The sequence below is a fragment of the Sinocyclocheilus grahami genome, unplaced genomic scaffold (genome assembly GCF_001515645.1).
Source record: "Sinocyclocheilus grahami isolate Dianchi unplaced genomic scaffold, SAMN03320097.WGS_v1.1 scaffold253.1, whole genome shotgun sequence".
Classification (NCBI taxonomy): domain Eukaryota; kingdom Metazoa; phylum Chordata; class Actinopteri; order Cypriniformes; family Cyprinidae; genus Sinocyclocheilus; species Sinocyclocheilus grahami.
This window is the reverse complement of record NW_015505432.1, coordinates 1,165,238-1,184,775: the sequence shown is the minus strand read 5'-3', so window position 1 is coordinate 1,184,775 and position 19,538 is coordinate 1,165,238.

The following is a 19,538-nucleotide window of genomic DNA, read 5'->3' as shown; positions in this document are numbered from 1 at the left end:
GATGAGAGAAGAGTGAGTGTGTTTCCATCTGCGGTGTGACATGGTCCTGATTAGAAGATCTCTTCTGATGAGAGCATATGTGCGCATGTACGTGTGTGTTTGCTGGCGGCTGATGAAGGACAGTGCTGCTGGCTTATTGAACTGCCTGAACTACTTTCAAGATGAAGACTTTGATTGCAAGGACATTAGAGCCCACCTGCTGCCTGCAACTGCTGGTGGCCAGAACCTGTTCTTAAAAACAAAAACAAGAAGAAGTAGCTAATTTTAACTTCACACGCTTGCGTACATCACAGTGTGGGAGGGTGTCCATTCACCATTATTATTTTGCCTTGTTTTTTTCCCCCATCATCCAGAATACTAGTGTCCGTGATGCCAAGTCGTGTAGTTTCCAAGCCATATCTTCCAAGAGAGCTCCCTAAATACTCATTTAGCAAAGTAATTCATTTGTTGGAATGATTTCACTCGCACCGAGCATAGAATTAGCACAAATAACATGATATTTTGGTACTAATTTACTATGGCCTGGTTTAAATTTCATTGAATAAAGATTGCTTTGTAAATACTCCAAGTTCAACATGGTGCTGAAAGAAGACAGGCATATAATTGTGGCTAATTAACACACTGGACTAAACACATGTAAAGCAAATCCACTGGCTTCCGGATTTACCATGGTAACAATGAACTGAATATTTCACAAAATACATGACCATTTTCACTTTCTGCTTTTTTCTCTCTTACATAAATGCTCACATGTACAGAGTTGTTAATTTGATCCGTAATGGCTTGTCTGAGAAATAAGTAAGTTAATTAAAATTTTTTAATCTAGAATTGTGATCAGTGTTAAGCTACATTTGGCAGGAATCACTCCAGGTTTTCCAAACTCCTCTCTGTGTTTTCCATATCCTTCTTTTCACTTAGAGAAACCCCGAATCCTGGAATGTCCCTATTTACTTTCTTAAAGGGGTCATCGGATGCAACATAACATTGTCACGGCATGCCAGGAGGAAACAGGGTAAGTTCCATGTGCAGTTTATTAGAAGTAAAACAGGACAAAACAGAACAAAACGTTGCCAAATATAATCCAAAAACCTGACACCGACAACACCAACCAAGAAGACAATATAATCCAGACGCAATGACAGACAGAGTGAGCATGGTATATATAGCTGGGATAATGAGTAAATGATAACAGGTGCTACTGATCAGAACAGAATTAATACGCAGGGGACTATGGGAAATGGAGTTTAACACATACAACATAGAACAGACAGAGCGCCCTCAAGTGGCCAGTCCAGGGCACCACAACCAACACTGTGACATTACCCCCCCTCTACGGAGCGGATACCAGACGCTCCAAGAGACACACAAAAGTTCAGGAGGGAGGTGGAATAGAGGCGGACCTCCAGGGCACCACAACCAACACTGTGACAAACATAAATGTGTGTTGGCAGTGTGTGTACACAACCACCCTATAATGATAAAAATCCACCCAGTGGTATTTTTTTCATCTCTATAAATAATATCCCCTTTTTCAAATCAAGATATTCTCAGCTTCTTGTCTGTGTGACGTCACAAGGCCACCAAGGCCACTCCCACGATTGTTGATTGACACGGCCGTCTTACCTTAGACCCGCCCTGAGTGTGCTGTCATCAGTCCTCCATTGTTTCACCACCGGAGCAGATGTAGACAAGAATGTCTCCTAAGTGATTGAGGTGTTTTGTTGTTGGATGTAATAATGAACACAGCAGTCGTCATTTACTCCCGACATCTGAGCCGCTGAAGACGCAGTGGATTATGTTTGTTTTTGAAGGGATTGTGCCCACCGATCTACCTAAATGCGTCTATGTTCGGGCGAATCATTTGTGAGTATAAGGGTTTTTTATGAATCTTTGCAAATCGCCTTTCCTAATAATGTGCTAGTTAGCAAGTTTTGCGGCTAAATGCGGCTAAAGTAAACAGGACGGCTCGTCACCCCCCACAGAAGAGAGGGGCGGGGTGAGCAGCGCTCATTAGCATTTAAAGGGAAATGCAATAAAACGGGATGTTGTGAAAAGAGCTGATTTAACAAGGTAAAAAGGGTGTTTTTTACACTACCATTGAGAAATTTTAACCAAAGTAATGTTATAGACTTTTCATTAAGATCATTAAGAATCATATCAACTTGTGGAAAATGGGCATCCGATGACCCCTTAATACATGTTTGGGAGCTTATGGGTAATTATTCATTTTTGCTTTTATTCCAAATTGGAAAAACAAACAAATAAACAACAACAAATGTTTTGTAATCAAATTGTGATCATTTGCTCTTTCTCTGAAACAACTTTCATTTTCTGGTGACTTGGGTCTCACAGGCTAATAAATGTGTTAACCAATACACAAATAGCTATTTTAGGTTGTTTTACCAAAGTTGCTTTATATCTGACTCCATTCTATTATGTAATGACCAATTTTAACAATTTAATCTATTCCTATTGAAGAAAAAATCAAGTATACCCTGCATTTGTTCATTCGTAATATATTGTTTCACTCAGAAATAAATCTGATTGTGAAAATATCATATGCAAAAGGGTTTCACACTGAGTTTGTGAATAGAAAAAAAGCAAATTAACTGAATGAACTGTTTATCTGAATGGATACCTTACTCCTTGCTCATCTCTACAGCAGTTCCCAAGAATCATTCTATCATTCATGGAATTTGCCATTAGTTTGATTGATTTTGTGCACCGAGACAGAACTACGTGGGTGTTTGCACACTCATATCTCTGTGTGATAGTAATCTTTTTGTTTCAGAAAATAAGATTATGAGCGGTTTGGCTTTTCCTTTCATTGCTTTGTGCTCAGGAATGACAGATTCTCTCATTACTGATCTATGTGAATTCATGCAACAGAAAAATAGTCAACAGCAACAGCCTGTTTGTCTCTAACCCCTCTTTGTGATTTGTGTTTTCTTTTGTAAATATGTAAATGATCCTGTATTATTTAAACTGCTTAAAGGGGTCATATCCCTGTCCGTCAAAGGCAAAATGACTACACATTAGGGCTTTATTTAATAAATCCTGGGTATTCATAAACTGACATTTCATGATGTAAATTATTACATTCTTGGATGTTAATTCCACTTCAAAAATGACAAGTGTGAAACTTTCCTCTATGAGGTTAAAAGCAGGGTTTAGAACAGTGTTAACATTGTGAAAAGCCCATTTTGTCAAAATTAGACATTTCATTCATTTTCATTTTTTTAAAATCTTAATATGTACTATTTAGCGCTAACTTATGTCCAGATATTATTAACTGACATTCCCTTCTTTTCTGAAATTTAGTCATCAAATCCATAAATACCACAGGTAAATTCACAGGAACAAAAGTGCATCTTTAATGCTGTTACCTTCTTCATATTCATGACCTGCTTTAAGAGCAGAAAATAATGAGCTCATGGGACATAAAATACATATTATTTGATCTCATATTTCATAATATGTCTTTTTTTTTATAAATTCCTTGCTGCCTTACACAAAATGCCCTGATATTTAAAACTTATCACTACATTTATTTCAGTGTCCCTGTCCATTTCAGTTTCATCTTAAAAGTTTAAGTTTCAAATTCCAGTGTGGATTTTATGTATTATATAAACTTGTTGGAGGAAGAAAAGCAAGTAGTGGTTTTGAAAATGTAGATTGAAATGTAACTTTAAATACCTTTATACCATGGTCTGTCTGAATACTTGATTCTGATTGGCTGGCAGGTATATGCATTAAACCATTTAATGCACAGGTAGTGCATTAAATGGTTTGCTTGCTTGCACCCAAACACACACACAGCGAGAAAGAGAGATCACAGATTGCGCTGCGCAACACAGAAACATTCAGGAGCACAGAGACCTGTTGTCAACTCTGCCCCACGAGAGAGAGATCAAGAGAGATGCACAGACGCAGATAACTCACACACACAACTGTCTCAATCGATTGATAATTCAGATAAATGCTATAATTTACTCTAATACATGTGATCATACCTTCATCTCTGTATCTGATTTGAAGTGGGAAGAATGCTAGAGCTAATGAACTGTAACTGAAGAAAATAACTAATTTTTACCCTTCCGGTCAAATATTGCAGCGCAAACATCATTAACAGCTTTAGCTTGTCAGTGCTGGCAAACGACCATGGTCACGCTTCGCGTCAGGTGGTTCTCGGGCTCCACGTCGTGCATTAAAATCACTGTGCATTATCCCTTACTTAAATATCTAAGGAACTTAAATATAACTGCAATCGTAGTTAAAATATACGGCTTTATTTAACTCCACTTAAAGGTGACATATCATGAAAATCTGACTTTTCCAGGTTTTAAGTGTTATAATCAGGTCTCCGGTGCATCTACCAACCATGGAAACGTGAAAAAGATTAACCCAGTAACTTTGTTTTGGGAAGCCTTTTTCTGCAAGCATCTGAGAAAACGAGCGCGTTTGATTTCGCTCCCCTAGTGATGTTGCAAAGGGATCTCATTATAATAATACCGCCCCTTAATCTGTAAGTTTACACCCACGGCGCCGTCATTGTGTTTTCGCAAGCGACAACGGTGTACTAGCTCTAATGCCATGGCGAAAGTTTGAGCAAAACATGCTAACTGTTATTGGCTGCACAGGCGAGCACAGAACACTATTTAGAGTCCCAGCCTCAGAGGAGACAAGAGAGCAGTGCATTTATTGATTGATTGCCACACAGATCTAAAATAAACATGCAATTTATTTCCCAGCAGTTTACCTTCACAGACATAACCCACTGTTTTTGTAACTCATGTGTGTTTTTAACGTAAAATTGTGTGTGAAAGAGAACTTAGTTTAGTCCTCACATGCTGTGACAGCCGCTTTCTGTGCGTGTGCTTCGGATGTGTGCGCTCAGAAAACCGTATATCAGAAGTTTAAACTCGTATGGTTTAAAACGCATGATTTCAGCATGATAAACATGATAATCAGAACCAAAACAGATGTTTTTTAGCAGGTACGAGCTGTAATGGCGCAGCTCATTTGCATTTAAAGAGACAGGCCCGAAAAACAGCGTGTTTCTGCTTCCACTCAAAATAGGCATTTTCAAAATTATATAATAAATTATTTGTGGAGTATTTTGAGCTGAAACTTCACAGTCACATTCTGGGGACACCAGAGTCTTATATTACATATTGTAAAAAGGGGCATAATATGTCTCCTTTAAACTAGTCTATGGGGTCATTGGAATCAGGCCATCTGAGTCTCCAGAAGTCTGCCCTGGGTTTTGGCACTGGTTGTACAGTAGTCCTGGCTTGCTGGAGTTGTTAAGAATGAAACTGACAAAGCTTGATTACACATTGCATTCCTCCATTTAATACAATTCTTTTGATAAAACAGAAAATTATAAATACATCTATTGACAATAAGATGCACAAAACAATATGCATAATTCTAATGTATATTTGCCCAATAAATAAAACAAAAAAGTGAAATACAGGGAGTGTCATTTAGGATAAACCTGAAATTTTGTCACAAGAATCAAATCTATGTTTGGTGACCATTTCATTCTTTCTTTGAGAATTATGTTTAAGAAAATGTGCAGTCTTGGAAAACAACTTTCATACTTCTAACTGGATGAGAAGAAATTGTGTGTGATATATTATGAATGAGGTAGATCTCTCTAAATGTCTATGATTTGTCTAATAATCTGTATCACAGCATCTGTCATAAATGAATCATACTACGAAAGTGTTTTCAGATACAGTCACCTGTGCTACACCAAATGCAAGGGTTCAAATGCGTACATATTCAAAAATACAGAGAATACATTTTTGTCAAATGAGTCATAGTTACAGCATGCTGCACACAGCACCTTCTCTAGGCTGGTTTTATATGACATGCTCTGCCACAGCTCTCCCAGTTATTTTATTCTGAGCACGTATTCTGTGCTGCTTTTTTTCTTAATGAATCCTCCCTCCTTCTTTCTCAATACCATCCAACCACTACTCTGTCTGCCACTCACCTCTCTCTCTCTCTCTCTCTCTCTCTCTCTTCCCTCTTGACCGTAAATGTAAAATCACAGATATTGTCACATCAGCCTCACGACTTTACCAAAACATGAGCCCTTTCTGTTTCAGACAGCAATCATAGTCAGTGGTTTCAGGTGTCAGCATTCACATAAAATGTCTGTTGGACAGAAAATGAATAAGGCTTTTTAAAAAGATTTTTTTCTTCTTCTTCTTTTTCACAAAACCTAGTGGTGGGTAATACAAAAATATCTACTGTTAAAATACAGGCACTCAGAGAACACATACAAACAGCTGTCAGTTTTTCTCACAGAGAAATATACAATATATATATATATATATCATATATATGACCAAAAACAGATATACAATAATACATAGCAAAATATCAACAGCCTTACAAACAGCCTTAAACTCATTAAGGACACCAAAGCTCAAATACATAAACAGTGCAAATAGATCCAAAGTACTGAACCAAAATACTGATCATTTTTACATATGCAGCATATTCTAAATGTACCACTTTTCACATGTCAGTAATTAGATTTTTCTACTTCACATTCGATTGACTGACATTAGTTGCAAGACACTGGTTTACTGCTAACATGTCAGTAGATATGTAGTGATGTGTGTCTCTGCTGCTCTACTCTGCTGGAGTTAGCTACAGTGTGCAGGTAAAATTATTTATTACTTGAATGCTCACACATACATATCCCCCCCCCCCCTTCCACACACACACACACACACACACACACAGGTTTACAGAAATACATGCAAGCAAGTAGGAACGTTTTCATGTGCACATACACTGACCCCAGATTTCACTTGACAGACAAAACGATAGGTAAAAGCAAAATAACAGTCTGGAACGTCAAAAAAACACTTTGTTGCAACATAAACATGTAATAGTGCACAAATTTCACTTAAATATCAAAAAATAAAAACAGTTAATTTGTCATGCAAAACATGAGCTCACATTAGCTTGTCCTTATACATTTAAAATAGGCTCTGTAATGACTTGGCATGAATACATAAATAAATCCTGGCACTGCATGTTACTTAATCAAAAATGATGTACTTGTTAACATAAGTAGCTGTCATTCTTTCATCAGTGTTTATATTTCTCACCAAAGCCTTCCATTACTGACCTGGAGTCATCTGTCTAGAGACTTCCATGATTTTCTTTTGCATCCAACTTTCATAAATAACTCAAGAAGAAAGCAGGGAACGTTGCAGCATTTAAGGTTTAAAGTCTCCAGTTTCTCCAAAGAGAGATTCTTTAGGTTTAAACACGACACACACACACACAGGTTTGTTTTTATGGTTTATGGGGACTCTCCATAGGCGTAATGGTTTTTATACTGTACAAACCGTATATTCTATTGCCCTACACCAACCCTACCCCTAACCCTACCCCTTACAGGAACTTTCTGCATTTTTAGATATTCAAAAAAACTCATTCTGAATTATTTATAAGCCTTTTGAATTACGGGGACACTGAAAATGTCCTCATAAATCACCTTCTCGTTGTAATACCTATGTCATTCCCATGTTATTATACAAAGTTGTGTCCTCATAAACCACATAAACATGCACACGCACGCACACACACACAGGACCCCTCCATTGTCCTTGTTTCTTTCTGACTTTTACCTAATTGAAACACAACTGATCAAATGCATTTGTCTGTGTACCGTCGCTAAATGTTTCCACAGGTCGTCAGCGACAGTGAGGAGATGTTACAGACAGCTTACCCTAAAACAGTTTTTTTTTTCCAGAGCACCAGAAAAACTTCTGATTTGGTGAAGCGCATCTCATAGAGTGCACTGCTCCGAGCTGAAGATGCCTCCCTCCTTCTTTTCTCTCTTCCGAGACCGATGCACCTTCCAGCACGCAGCCGCTATCAACAGCATGACGAACCCTGTGACCAGCAGCACCAGAGACACCACTTTAGTTTGGGGCAGCGTGTTGAAGGTGAACGTGACGCCGGTTCCCGCCATGCCGATCACCAGTGAGATGACCCCGAAGGGAAACACGCAGCGGTACCAGGACTTCTCAGTGCCGCCGGTGGCCTGGGCCAGACGCTCCAGCGTGGACAGGTCCTCTGGGGCTTTGGGTACAGCCATCGGGGGCGTCCCGTCATGGGCCAGGCTGCATTCAGGGTCCAGCGTGGCCAGCTGCATGGAGGCTGGAGGTTGGCAGGGCAAGCGGCCAGATGAGCAGCCCATTTCACTGACCCTCTGAGTGTCGCCGCTGATGCTTTTTCTGGTTGCTGTTCCTCCTTCTGCTGGCTCTGTCAGGAGTGAGCATTTGCCTGGGAAGGAGGGATATTTTTGGGAGTGATCTATATATAGAGCTCCATGAGGACAGGAAGAGTCATACAATCATTATTGGCTAAGATGACAGGTTTACTCACTCCCTCTCTCAGGCTGCGACGTGTTCCTTGCTCCGCTGCATTTGGTGCGTCTGCCCTGCTTGTAACAGCAGCACATTGTCTGTTTTGCTAGCAGAGCTGACTGGAGTATACAGAGCTGAGGACCAGGGAGGAGCCAATGAGAGCAGAGGGGCCAGTCGGAGCCTCCGATTGGCTGCCGTTCTCCTGCGACATCACAGATGGTTGAGAGAGCTCCAAACACGAGTGTTATTGATGATGCTGATATATCCACAGCTTATGCCACCTACATTCATGCTCATCTCCTCCATCTAACACTTTCCGTCTGTTTTTCTATAAATACATATAACATGTTCCATTTATTAAATTCAAAAGACGAAACAACAAAACCATAAATGAATGACTGAATGCATGTGAGTGTGTGTGTATACCTGGTATTCCAGGGAACAAATGTCCCCACAAGGATAGTAATACCAGTATATTTTGACCTTGTCGGGACACTTTTTTTTTTGGTCCCCATAAGGAAACAAGCTAATAAATCATACAGAATTACGTTTTTTGAAATCTAAAATCAAAGAAAGTTGTGTTTGAGGGGTAGGTTTAGGGTAAGGGAACAGAAAATTCAGTTTGGACAGTAAAAAAACCATCACGTCTATGGAATAAACCCATAATGATAAGAATACCAGTGTGTGTCATTGCATATATTTTGAAAATGGATTTGTATTTGTTTCTATTCTATAAACCCTCTGATTTAATACTCCTATTCAATACTAATAATAACATGTACTCTCCACATCAACACTAAAAAAAAAAACTAGGCAAAAGCAACATAAAACACATTACCAAATGGAACATGATGCACAAAAGGAGTGCTATTTATCTGCAAGAAGCTTTTTGATGAAGATGTTCAACATCTGCAGTCCATGTGGATAATTGCATGCTTGTTTCTATTTATGCAGTCATGAGTACCAAACCGGGGAATTCTATATAACGAGAACGGAGTAAGAACAATGTGATCTGATTAGCTGGATCATATTCTGCACAAATAGAGAAATTACACAGAGTACCAAGAACATTTGGTCAAAGGAGAATATCTTGAAGAAGCAACCAAGTGTATTTCGGTATGAGCTCTGCATGCATTACTTTAGCGTGCAGCTGTCTGTGGAGCTAATACATCACATGCACTTTCAGCGATGTATTTTCTCCTTCCAATATGGGCTTCAAGTATATCATGGGAAGCAACGTGTAGCCTGCAGGGTCTAATAATTATCTAATAACAATGAAAATCCCCCTCTAATGGATGTTGTAGGTGACTCGACACAGAATGAACAAGGAGAGGGGATCCCAGGGAGAGTGAGAGAAGGAGAAAAAGAGGAGTAAACACATTCAAACTGGCACTTGGAGCTATGGAAACTCATTTAAGTGATAAATTGTGTAAAAGATCATAGGAAATAAATGCTGAATATCAGACGGACATGAGGAGCATTACAGCAGTGACCCATCTATTCTAAAAATGTTTATTGGTAACATTATTAGAACATTATCCCTTAACATTCTAATAAAGATTTTAGCGGGAAGCTTCCCATTGCACTAGATGTGGACTTTGTGGATGTGGATGTGAAATTTTGGTTGAAAGTGAAAACCCAACCTTTGTTTGATGTCAGCCTCCATCGTCATTAAATAACTCTAAAAAAAACTGCATAACCAGCTTTACTTATTATAAACCAGGTTGGCTTTATTTTTGTCAGACATTTACAAAAGTTCTTACTGAGATTAACAGAGGTTTAGATGTTGACAGTTTATTGAAAATAATAGTTTGGTTTGAAGTCACCATTGTTGTGATCAGTGATTGGGCAGTTTGACTTGACTTTTCAATGTTCACTTTTGTTTGGCTGTTGTAAATACAGAGTTCTGGCATGGAACTCTAGATGACATAGACCGATAGTTCTAGCTCAATCTGAACTGGTGACATCATTGTCATATGGCAGCTGATTGGTTCTCTCCTGTATCGATAGCCAATGAGCTCGCTGCTTAATATTCAAATACCTAGCTTTTGTTTGCTGTAGTAGTTGGCAGTGCACTTCAGAAATCCTCCACCTTCCCCAGCGCCACCTGTATCTGCTACGGGGTGATTCATGTATGCTATATGGGGGTTATTCATATGTGTTATATTTGCAGCAGCAGTATTTCTTACATGCTTACAGCAGCATGTTATGGATGTATTGGCAGTAGCAAGTCTCGGGACTTGCTCTGCCGCAGCAGCATCAGCGTAGCAGATCTATTCCGCCAAGACCAAATATATTAACATTGTCATGTACATTACCATGCCAATCCCTCCGAGAGTTGTCATGACAGAACTGTTTGTTATGGCAAGAACAACAAGAGAACGTGTAATCAGATGTCGTTGGCTACTTGTTGATGTTAAAGACATTATCATCATGTAGTGATCTGATCAACTGATTTCATCCAGAGTCTAATCTATGCTATTAATTTCATTTTAGCGACTGTAGTAATGCATTTCAACAGCACAAAATCCAGCAGTGCTTTAACCAGACAATCTGTATTTCTATCTATAATTGTAAAAACACACTGTTCATGAATCATTTTGAACTACTGAGAGCTTAGGCACACACAGACATCAAGAATCAGTCTATGAATCTCAACAATGGTGACATGATTCATGCTGCAATGCATTCTGGGAGCCATGGATGCATTTTGTATGATACACTCAGAATGCATTGCAGCATGAAGCATGTCACCATTGCTGAGATTCATAACCTGACTCTTGATGTTTGTGTGTCTTAATGATAAAGTTTTTCTTTATCCTTGAAGTGATCTGATTAAAACACTGCTGGATCTCAGTCTGTAGAACCACTGGGTGTCTGTAATAAATAATGTGCATCTAATACCATAGATTAGACTGGAAGAAATCAGATAACAAAACTGTTACATGATGATTATATCTTTATCATCAGCAAATAACCAGCATCATCTAATTACATGTTCTTTTGATGTTTTGTCATAACAAACATAGCTACCACAGCTAGAGAAAAACATTGAAAAGTCAAGAGTCAAGCTGCCCAACTAAAACACGGATCGCCATAATGGTGACTCCAAACCAAACTATTACTTTTAAATAGACATCAACATCTAAATCTCTGTTAATCTCAATAAGACCTTTTGTACACGTATGACAGAAATAAAGTCAATCTGGTTTATAATAAGTGATGCTGGAAATACAGTTTTTGGAGTTATCTAATGAAGTTGGAGCTTCATCAAACAAAGGTTGGGTTTTAACATTTGAGTCCACATCCAATGTCCAATGGGAAGCTTCCCACTAAAATCTTTACTAGAATGTTAGGGGATAATGTTCTAATAATGTTATTAATAAAACATTTTTAGAGAATGTTTTACCTGGGAACCAAAATAAAACTTGCCGCTAAAAACCTTCCCAGAACTTAGCATAATGTTCTCAGAACATTCTTAGAACAATAAAATTTGTAGCTGGGGAGAAGATACCATATGTCTGGTCACCTGACCTTTCTGTGTGACTCACTGGTGCTCAGGGAGGTACAACTGGAGCTCTGCCTATGGCTCCACCTGTCACCCGGTCTGGTGTCATTTGTGCCAACTTAACATTGCATCTCTGCCAATGAACAAGCCTACCGCAATAGATGCACTATTGCAGCAAAATAAATGTACTTTTCATCTGCTTACGTGCCCGCTGAGTCCGTTTAAGACACCGTACCAGTATAGACCGGGGTCAGCCGGCTGGGGATTGTGCAAGTCTTCGAGCAGCTACAATGCAAACGAGTCACGACCTAGACGCTTGGATCCTGCTGATGGGTAATTAGCCCAGTTCTGTAGGAGCTCGTGGGTGTCCATGGCATGAGGAGCACTGATGGATTGATTTGAAGTAAAAGAAAAGAGCAAGGATGATCTCCTTTGTTGCATCTAATCCATATTGTATGAACTGACAGAGGCAAGCTTGCGGGAAGTTATAACACAATATAGGGAAAATCTGAGGAAATACTGAAGCTTTCACAATGCCAAAGTCTGAGTAACTGTCTAAATCCGGAGATTTCATTCAAAGGGCCGTTAAGGGACTGTGGGAGGAATACAGCGTATTGGGTGATATTGTATGAAATCAACCAAATTTCAGAAACTTCCACAGCTAAAATGGGGATTTTAGCTGTGGAGACAGACAAACATAAATAGTGATGAAAATATGAATGTCACAGATGAAAATGTACTTATTAATCCACTAAAAAAACATTTACCTTAGAATTGGAGCCAAATTATGGCAGCATTTTGCATGTCTGTAACTATTAACAATATTTTTTAGATGTTGGTTTAACAAACAAACAAACGTTTCTATATATAGAATATCTCAAAAAAAGAATATCTTCTTTTGTATTCCACAGACAAAAGTCAGTCATACAGATTTGGAATGACATGAGGGACACTAAATAATAACAGAAGTGACATTTTTGGGTGCACTAACCCGTAAATGTAATAACTAACACGAAGTAACAATGAACATACTATAAAACAATATAAATAACATATTTATGAAACTATACCCTGGATTAATAAAATAAATGCTGTAAAATGTTACTCATTAGTAGTTGATGAATGTTAATGAATTGAACCTTACTGTAAAGCGTTACTGAATTTTCTTTTAAGATTTTTATGACTTCTCTCTATTTGAATATAATTCTGATAAGTATTGTACTAAAAATATATAGCCTATGTAATATTTTCTGTATATCAGATATGGTATCACTGCACATTTTCATTTAGTAGATTATTTGATCCAAAGTGACTTACAAATAAGAATACAACAACATACTTTGAAGCCTTGAGTCATATTTAATTTAGTTTCCTTGTAAGTGAGAAGAACTCATGCTGAACATGCAAACAGCAGAAATGAGAGCGAGAAGCAAGAGAAGAAGAGAGAAAGATGGCATAATAAAAGGGCAAATTCCCACGTGTATTATCTCATTATATATTTCTTTACCTGGAACAAAATGTCACTCTATCTTCAACATTTCCTACAAGCAGTGTAAAAACCTCAGAAGATTAGAAGATCACTTATTCAGAGCAGTTAACACCATATTTGCCATGTTTGATCTTTTCTGGGCTTATAGACTTTCATAAATGCCTCACAACGCCTATTTATTTTTCATTCTGTAGGTGATATGATTGTGATTATTCTATCCACACTTCTGTGCTGGAAGGATAATTGCATCATTCTTTGTTAATCACAGCTTTAACAAGCAATATCATTTCATATTGTTCCAATTACAGTTAAGCTTTAGAGATTCAAAACAAGTTTGCTGGTGTCAATATTAATAGCAACATATAGATGTCTCTGTGGTAACCGAGCCATACTATGTATAACAAAAGTCATCACAGTGAGTCACAATGTGCCCACTCACATAACATTCAAAGGACAGAAGTGCTTCATTTCAAATTAAATAGTTAGTTCAGTGTTTTTCATTTGGCAGGTGACACAGCCACAGCATCTACAGGAGAAACCAAAAACATGTAACATCCAGTTTCAAGAAAGAAAAAAAAAGAGTTTAACCACTGTATAAGGACATTGTGACCGGCAAAATAATATATGAGTTATTGTATTGGTCTGTGCCACACAGGGGCGTGTCTAGAGCATTTTAAATGCCCCCCCTCCCCCCACACCCTATTTTGAGCCAGTGCCCCCGACTGGCCCCCCCATTTAAAATGCTCTAGACACCCCCCTAAACAAAGAGTGACATTGCAAAATTTCTGGAATGACGTCAGTATATTTATGTGGGATTCACTCTCGAAGTAGCAGTGACATAGTGATAACCATAGCAACAGATGGGACAAAATATGTGAAAATGTGCATTACGACTAGAGCACCCTCACTTATTTCAGAAGCACCCTCAGTGATTATTTCTGGAACATGGTTGATACGCTTTTATTGCAAAACTATATGCAAAAACAACAAAATACAAATGCACTAAATAAAATAATTGAATAAATGCATATTTACAATTTAAGCACTTAACTAAAATAAGTAGGCTATTAATAAAATAAATAACTAGAGAATCAGCTTGCTTCCATTTAGTGAGATAAGCCTACCCCTCACCTGAATTAGAAAAAAAGCTCTTCGTCTTCAGTGATGCGAAGACAACGTTTGAGCGTGTACACGCAATATCTGAGCGAGAGCAGAGCCAATTCATAAAAGAACAATATTTAAAAGCACACGTCCAGTTTTGTGTGAGTGAAGGAAATCCGCTTGGGAGTGGAGAGATTCGTCCTTGCGCAGATGGATCGTGTAACATTATGCGCTCTTGACATTGTCATTAAGATCACACTATACACTCTAAAAAATGCTGGGTTAAATACAACCCAGCATAAAATTGGGACAAACCCAGCAATCAGGTTGTTTTGACCCAGCGGTTGGGTTAAATGTTTAACCCAACCTTCTGGGTAGTAACCCAACCGCCGGGTCAAAACAACCCAGTTGCTGGGTTTGTCCCTATTTTACCCAGCACTGGGTTGTATTTAACCCAGCATTTTTTAGAGTGTAGTTGATGTGGCACCAAGGGTGTGTCTACGTGGTGGCCAGGGGTGGCACCGGGCCCCCCTGAAATTTGGCTGGCCGCCCCAGGTGCCCCCCCTACCAGATGTCTTGCGATAGACTTGTTTTTAGTACATTTAGTCCAATACCCAGCTATTGGGTTGTTTTGATCAATAGCTGGGTTTGTCCCTTTTTAACCCAGTATTTTTTAGAGTGTAGTTGATGTGGCACCAAGGGTGTGTCTACGTGGTGGCCAGGGGTGGCACCGGGCCCCCCTGAAATTTGGCTGGCCATCCCAGGTGCCCCCCCTACCAGATGTCTTGCGATAGACTTGTTTTTAGTACATTTAGTACAATACCCAGCTATTGGGTTGTTTTGATCAATAGCTGGGTTTGTCCCTTTTTAACCCAGTATTTTTTAGAGTGTATGAAACTGTTCCTGGGGCAGCAGAAACTTTTCAAGAACTACAACGAATGGCTCATTTGGACTACAGCATTTGTTTTCCGGGTTTTGTGATATCACAAAGCGGCCCATTAGAATATCATTAAAATAATTCCCGCCTACGGAAATTGGAATGGTTAGGGGGTTGGGTTAGAGCGCTTGGTTGAGTGAGTGCATCAGACGAGACGACGAAGAAGAAGAAGTGCTGCTGCAGAGTTAGTGCATAACAAAAAAGAAGAAGAAGAGCTGCTGTAGCGTCAAGTTTTCGGCATGTCTAAAGGCGGTCTCACACCGGAGACGGAGAGAAGCTCAGCATCGCGTCTAGAACAATTTTTACAACAAGTATAACATGACGTAGCTGGGCGCCGCGGACAGACGCCGAATGGCGCCGCTGGTGTGAGTACACTCATAGAAAGTAATGGGTTCGAATTTTAAAGACGTGGTGTGACGCGACGCTGCGTTGCGTTGCGCTTCTCATCCGGTGTGCGACCACCTTAAGAAACGCTGTTTTTTTCACCCCCATGCCCAAACATCTTTGTTTGGGCTTCCGAAAGCGGATGATGTCAGGAAACAGTGGTTGCAATTGATTTTTAACTCTGTTCCTGAGCATTATAACCCCAATTTGCTATTGTGTGCTCTGTGCTGCACATTTTACTGAGGACAGCTTCCACAACATGAGTGAGTAGTGCCGGTTTCGCCAAAAAGTTTTTGTTGAAAGACGGAGCAAGGGGCGTGGCAGTACTGAAACACCGTCTAAGCTGTTCGCCAATCACAACGCACTGGGACAGCTAACCAATCACAACACATGTTGTTTTTCAAAAGGCAGACCTTCATCAAACCCGGAACTAATCGATCCGTTTGTGCCAGCCTGGGGAGAAAGGTACTTTAATAATGTAAATTATGTGAAAAATAATGCGTTTTTCGAACCACCAAACATGAGAGCATGTTCTAGTACACACCCAAAACAAAATCAAGACCTTGTAAAAGAGCATAATAGGACTCCTTTAAGTAAATAGTAAAGTAACACATTATTACTTTTTAATTTAGAAGGAAATATCTGAGTTACTATTTCAAATAAGTAACAAGTTACTTTGTTTCCCATGTCTTGACTGACAGCTCTCGTATTGTCATGTTGAGAGAAATGGGGAGTGAGTGAAGAGGCGTTGTGCGTGATGTGTGAACATGATGCTTACTGTTGAGTAAATATGAACATGCATTTGCTCATCTCACCTGCACAGATTCAGTATTCCTCAAAATGAATAAAAACAGTAAAATTCAAACTCAGCACATTATTCAAACCTGCAGCAATTAAATATGTTAAATAAGACAAGTATAATTTATGTATTTATTCCCATTTTATTAACCCATGCCTTTGGACCTTCAATGATCCAATTCAATCATACTAAGCAAAAATGACACATTTGTGTTTCATTTTTGTTATTGATGAATAGTGTTGAACTTTCTTCTCCTGCATCATATTCTTCGTGCAATTTGTTTGAGATGCGCCATCTACTGTACAGGCATGAATTTACCTATTCAGTTCACTTTTGGTGTGAAAGGGCTTTTACATTTGTAAAAGAAGAACTTTTTATATTAAAAATAGAATATCATTAAAATAATTCCCGCCTACGGAAATTGGAATGGTTAGGGGGTTGGGTTAGAGCGCTTGGTTGAGTGAGTGCATCAGACGAGACGACGAAGAAGAAGAAGTGCTGCTGCAGAGTTAGTGCATAACAAAAAAGAAGAAGAAGAGCTGCTGTAGCGTCAAGTTTTCGGCATGTCTAAAGGCGGTCTCACACCGGAGACGGAGAGAAGCTCAGCATCGCGTCTAGAACAATTTTTACAACAAGTATAACATGACGTAGCTGGGCGCCGCGGACAGACGCCGAATGGCGCCGCTGGTGTGAGTACACTCATAGAAAGTAATGGGTTCGAATTTTAAAGACGTGGTGTGACGCGACGCTGCGTTGCGTTGCGCTTCTCATCCGGTGTGCGACCACCTTAAGAAACGCTGTTTTTTTCACCCCCATGCCCAAACATCTTTGTTTGGGCTTCCGAAAGCGGATGATGTCAGGAAACAGTGGTTGCAATTGATTTTTAACTCTGTTCCTGAGCATTATAACCCCAATTTGCTATTGTGTGCTCTGTGCTGCACATTTTACTGAGGACAGCTTCCACAACATGAGTGAGTAGTGCCGGTTTCGCCAAAAAGTTTTTGTTGAAAGACGGAGCAAGGGGCGTGGCAGTACTGAAACACCGTCTAAGCTGTTCGCCAATCACAACGCACTGGGACAGCTAACCAATCACAACACATGTTGTTTTTCAAAAGGCAGACCTTCATCAAACCCGGAACTAATCGATCCGTTTGTGCCAGCCTGGGGAGAAAGGTACTTTAATAATGTAAATTATGTGAAAAATAATGCGTTTTTCGAACCACCAAACATGAGAGCATGTTCTAGTACACACCCAAAACAAAATCAAGACCTTGTAAAAGAGCATAATAGGACTCCTTTAAGTAAATAGTAAAGTAACACATTATTACTTTTTAATTTAGAAGGAAATATCTGAGTTACTATTTCAAATAAGTAACAAGTTACTTTGTTTCCCATGTCTTGACTGACAGCTCTCGTATTGTCATGTTGAGAGAAATGGGGAGTGAGTGAAGAGGCGTTGTGCGTGATGTGTGAACATGATGCTTACTGTTGAGTAAATATGAACATGCATTTGCTCATCTCACCTGCACAGATTCAGTATTCCTCAAAATGAATAAAAACAGTAAAATTCAAACTCAGCACATTATTCAAACCTGCAGCAATTAAATATGTTAAATAAGACAAGTATAATTTATGTATTTATTCCCATTTTATTAACCCATGCCTTTGGACCTTCAATGATCCAATTCAATCATACTAAGCAAAAATGACACATTTGTGTTTCATTTTTGTTATTGATGAATAGTGTTGAACTTTCTTCTCCTGCATCATATTCTTCGTGCAATTTGTTTGAGATGCGCCATCTACTGTACAGGCATGAATTTACCTATTCAGTTCACTTTTGGTGTGAAAGGGCTTTTACATTTGTAAAAGAAGAACTTTTTATATTAAAAACAAACTACTCAGATTTAAAAAGTAACTCAAAAGTAAGTAACACATTCCGTTCCATAAAAGTAACTAAATAACGTAATTTGTTTCTTTTTTTTAGGATGTAACGCAATATTGTAATGCATTACTTTTAAAAGTAACTTTCCCCAACACTGGTCACTAACATGCGTTATCATGCCCATAATTTATACATGAGCCCGGTTATAGGTATAACCAGGACTGGTCTGAACAGGTAAGATTCTGCACCAATCAAATTTGTGTCAACAGGCAGATGGAGAACGTGAAGGAACAATATGACAGTAACATGTTACTTAATCCTTAAGAGGACAGAATGTGTGTGTTCTTACAGAACAATCCACCTCTGACTTGAAGAATCTTTCTCTGTATTGTATTGCACTATATGCATACACACATTTTGCCAAATAATGCTGAGCATAATAATAATCTTTATAAAATTAGTTTTTTATAAATTAGTCAGTAAAGAATTCTGATTGTCCGGAAATATGAAATTGCTAGCTAACCAACATACACTCTTAAAAATAAAGGTGCTTCACGATGCCATAGAAGAACCTTTTTGTCTAAATGGTTCCATAAAGAACCTTCAACATCTGAAGAACCTTTCTGTTTCACAAAAGGTTCTTTGTGGCGAAAGAAGGTTCTTCAGATTATAAAAAGGTAAGAAAGAGATGGTTCTTTAAAGAACCTTTGACTGAATGGTTCTTTGTGGAACCAAAAATGGTTCTTCTATGACATCGCTTGAAAAACCTTTTGAAGCACCTTTATTTTTAAGAGAGTATATGGTAGGTAAAGTTAACAGAGACAGTTTCCAAACAGTGCATCTAGCAGTGTTGGGGGTGATATATTACAAGTAACGCAAGTTACGTAATCAGATTACTTTTTCAAGTAACTAGTAAAGTAACGCATTACTTTTTCATTTACAAGAGAATATCTGAGTTACTTTTTCAAATAAGTAACGCAAGTTACTGACAGCTCTCCTGTCCCCATGTTGAGAGAAATCAAAAGATTTT